The sequence below is a fragment of the Myotis brandtii genome, unplaced genomic scaffold (assembly GCF_000412655.1).
Source record: "Myotis brandtii unplaced genomic scaffold, ASM41265v1 scaffold685, whole genome shotgun sequence".
NCBI classification, from domain to species: Eukaryota; Metazoa; Chordata; class Mammalia; order Chiroptera; family Vespertilionidae; genus Myotis; species Myotis brandtii.
Window position 1 is genome coordinate 226569 of NW_005370679.1, and position 4673 is coordinate 231241.

At 42.1% G+C, this 4673-nt stretch overlaps 1 pseudogene; it reads right to left on the reverse strand.

Moving 5' to 3' along the window:
• Positions 1 to 1686: 1686 nt before the first annotated feature.
• LOC102253954 lies at positions 1687 to 3750 on the reverse strand (annotated as a pseudogene).
• Between the last annotated feature and the right edge of the window lie 923 nt (positions 3751 to 4673).

Here is a 4673-nt window from a genome sequence, read left to right on the forward strand (position 1 = left end):
ATCTTGGCTGGCAGTTAATTTGCATATCACCATGATTAGCCAATGGGAAGGGTAGCGGATGTACAGCTAATTACCATGTTTCTCTTTTATTAGATAGGATTGGTAATCAAGTAAAATGTTTCTTTAAGTTCTGTTTGATGCTATAGCAAATTAATCAAAATTAAAGAGGGGGTCATAGGAAACTCTAGTTTATAGCCAGTCAATCAGAAGCACAGGTGACAACCTGAACTGGTGATTGGCATCTGAAATGGGAACTGTCTTCACTTTTTTTAAGATTGTAGGACTGAGCCCTTAACCTGTGGCATCTCAAATTTGAATTGAATTGTAAGACATCCAGCTGGTTTCTAATAGTTGCTTGGAGGTGTTGGAAAACCCACACATTGAAATTGGTATCAGAATACTTACCTTCAAATATAATACAACTACTATCGACCTAATATATGTGATTAAGCTATTGAGTCATCAGGAGTCCTTAGTTTAAATAAAAAACTCCATTAAAAACTATAATAAACACCTATTTGTGGTCCTAGTCATTTAGAGCCATTTGATCAATTTGTGTCCAAAACAAAAAACAAATCTCTCTGTAATTGTCGACTGCATCCTAAATGCCTCTGTAAGTAACACTTGTTTATGGAATTATCAAGACCTATGACCTACTTTCTCTGCTGGGGTTTCAACATTGTTGCCAATAAACCTTGTACTTCTTATTTTTAAAAGATGTTTGTTATTTATTTTTAGGAGAGAGGAAGGGAGAGGGAAAGAGAGAGAGAAATACCATGTGAGAGTGAAGCGAGACAATGCCCTGACTGGGAATTGAACAAGCAACCTTTTGGTGCATGGGACGATGCCCAACCAACTGAGCCACACTGGCCAAGGCTAAATCTTATATTTCTTGAAGGTGTTAATGCTTTCTATAAGAAAAGCGTTACATTTAAAATCTTAGTTAAGGACTGATAAAATACTATGACAGTGGAACCAAACTAAGGTCAGGAAGGTAAAATCAATGAATGAGCGCCAGAAGTTCCTGGCCTAACCTGAAGGAAATCTCACTCAGACCTTCATGATGGGCTCTTTGTAAGTCCCAGTGTCAGCATGGGCCAGGCCTGTTAGCTGCCAGGAGCCACTGGGGTTGTGGAGGAGAACAGGACGCTGAGGGTCACAAGGAGCAGGAACCACGGACACAGGGCTGCCCTGCTGATGTGTCTCTAGTCGTGGAAGCCTTCGTTTCACAGGTCACAGCTGCAGAGCTTTTTCTAAAAATGCTACAGTACATCAGCAATGAAAGGGGAACAAATTTTGCTTTCTGACAATACAGCTTCTCTTGCTGTGCAGCCCTTTTTGCAAATGTGTAATCTGCCTATCAAATTGGTTTTTAAGGCAAATGCAGACTATATGTCCCATCTGGTAAAGTAACTTTTATTCATGTAGGAATTCAAATAGTATCAGAACTTGGGTCAAAAGTCCAATTTGTTAAAGCCAAGGGCCATTCTGTTAGTGATGGGATTGGATGAAGTCCAAAAAAGCAGAAATTCAAGCCTACGTGGAATTAGTCAGCAATATGCTGTTGACTGCAGAGTTGTGCCTTCAGTGGTATGATGAAGCTACAGTAGGGGAGATCCCACATGCTAGGTTTGGATCTGCTTAGCTTGACCTCTGAATCATATTTTGACCTATTAAAATAGGTTGTTTTTTTAAAACGGCATCTTCTTTATTTTGCATACTTTAATTTCAGAACAAAATAAAAAAAAAAACCACAATACATAACACATCCAAAACTATGTCAAATATGAGAAGAGAGGGCTTGAGGCCACTGTAACCTGCCTTAGGAAAAGACAGGAGAGGGGAAAAGCCACTAAATATCAGAGGAAACCAGGTGGGCTAGGGCCACGCAGGGCTGCTGGGGGAGCCATGAAGACTACACAGAGGACGCAAGGTCTGCAGGTAGAAACTCCTAATCTACTTCTTCCATGCGAGAGGCATCCTCATCACCCTCAAGGGGGGGTGGGATATCATCAGGAACAGCAGCACTGGGTTATTCTGCTGTCACTTCATCTTCATCAATGCCTAGGCCTAGCTTGATCATGCGGTAGATGCGGTTGGAGTGGGTCTGGGGATCCTCAAGTGAAAAGCCAGAAGAGAGCAGTGCAGTTTCAAACAGCAACACCACAAGGTCCTTGACAGCTTTGTCATTCTTGTCTGCCTCTGCCTTCTGGCACAGAATCTCCACAATGGGGTGGTCTGGGTTGATCTCCAGGTGCTTTTTGGCCATCATGTAGCCCATTGTAGAGTTATCCCTAAGTGCCTGGGCTTTCATGATACGTTCCATGTTAGCTGTCCAGCCGTAGGTGCTGGTCACAATGCAGCAGGGTGAAGACACAAGCCTATTGGAGATTGTCACCTATGGACAGTCACAAAAACCTTCGGTTTATATTAAATTGCATTACCACTTTAAGGTAAAAGTTACGCGTATTTTAAGTTTTATCATCAGAAAAAAAATGCTCAATCTTTGCCAAATTTTAAGTAAATAGCAGCCTTAAACCTGCTTGCTTAAGAGAGCAAGAGGTATGATGACTAAATTAAGTTGCTTAAAATTACTAATTGTGTAGCAACACAAGATTCTGAGGGAAACAGCCTTGAAGGCATTTATTACAAAATACATCAGTCCCAAAATTGGCTTACCTTCTCAACCTTCTTATCCAAGATTTCTTTCATAAGTTTGCAGAGGTTCTCAAACTTGGCCTTGCTCTCTTCCATTTTCTTTTTCTCCTCTTCATCCTCAGGTAGCTCCAGGCCCTCCTTGGTAACTGAGACCAAGCTTTTTTCATCAAACTCCTTGAGCTGCTGCACACAGTACTCATCGATAGGCTCTGTCATATATACTACCTCGAAGCCCCGCTTCCGCACTCGCTCCACAAAAGCAGAGTTAGCAACTCACTCTTTGCTCTCACCAGTGATATAATAGATTGATTACTGGGTCTCCTTCATGAGAGAGACATATTCTGAGAGAGAGGTCATTTCATCTCCAGACTGGGAGGTGTGATAGCACAAAAGCTCAGAAAGGCGTCGCCGATTAGTCGAGTCCTCGTGGATTCCAAGCTTTAGGTTTTTAGAGAACGCCTCGTAGAATTTCTTATAGTTCTCCTTATCTTCCACCAGCTGAGAGAAGAGCTCAAGGCACTTCTTTTTTTTTTTTTAAATATATTTTTATTGATTTTTTACAGAGAGGAAGGGAGAGAGATAGAGAGTTAGAAACATCGATCAGCCGCCTCCTGCACATCTCCCACTGGGGATGTGCCCGCAACCCAGGCACATGCCCTTGACCGGAATCGAACCTGGGACCCTTCAGTCCGCAGGCCGACGCTCTATCCACTGAGCCAAACCGGTTTCGGCTCAAGGCACTTCTTAACAATATTTTTATGAATGACCTTCAAGATTTTACTCTGCTGGAGCATTTCTCAGGAAATGTTCAGGGGCATGTCCTCAGAGTCAACCACACCTCAGATAAAGTTGAGATACTCTGGTATCAGCTCATCACAGCTGTCCATTATGAACACACGGTGGACATAGAGTTTGATGTTATTCTTCTCCTTGTTCTCAAAGAGGTCAAAGGGAGCCTGACGGAGGATGAACAGCAATGCCCTGAATTCCAGTTGATCTTCTACAGAGAAGTGCTTGACTGCCAAGTGGTCTTCCCAGTCATTGGTAAGACTCTTATAGAACTCTCCATATTCCTCCTCGGTGATGTAAGATGAAAGCTATTGGATGGGGTAACAAGACTTTGGACCATGTTTTAGAAGGTGTTGACTAGTACTGTCAAGCTTTCTCAAAGACTGAGAACACAACCATATTCTTTCAAAAAGCAGCCCTACTGAACTAGATGCACTGGTATTTGGCCATCTGTACACCATTCTTCCCACACTGATGAACTTTCTGAGAAGGTGAAAAACTATAGCAACCTTCTTGCTTTTTGTAGAAGAATTGAACAGCACTGTTTTGAAGATCATAGTAAAGGCAGCTCATCTATCAGATTATCTTAGAGTTATGTGTTAGTTTAGTTATTATTTTTAAACATGTTAACTTTGGAAATATGTGTTGTCTGAATGATATGATAATGGTATCAGAATTTTAAAACAAAACACTGCTTTCTGAAACCTCAAAACAAGTTACATAATGCACTTTATAGATGTATTTTATACTGTTTATGCACACATTGAAATAATTCTGAATGACTGAATTTGATATGTTATACTCTATATCTTGATTTTTTTGTTTTCTTAAAACTTGTGAGCTAGACCAAGATGGTGGCATAGGTAAACACCGGAGTTTGCTGCCTCGAACAACCACTTCAAAAATACAACTAAAAGATGGAACGGACATCATCCAGAACCACAGGAAGGCTGGCTGAGTGGAAATTCTACAACTAGAAGGAAAGAGAAAAGCATACAGAGACTCAGAGGAGACGCAGTGCGGAAGTGAAATACTGAGGTGAGGAGGTGCATGTGGAGCGGGCTGGCGGCTGAGGGCTCAGTTGTCGTTTTCAATCGGGAGGGAGTCTCAGGCTCTGAGCTCAAGTTCCTGGTGAGTCTATAGGGACCCAGACTCATACGGGAGAAGCAGGACTGTCTGGCATCAGTCGGAACCCGAGGGCAGCTTTCTCTCCGAGGGGCTTGCAG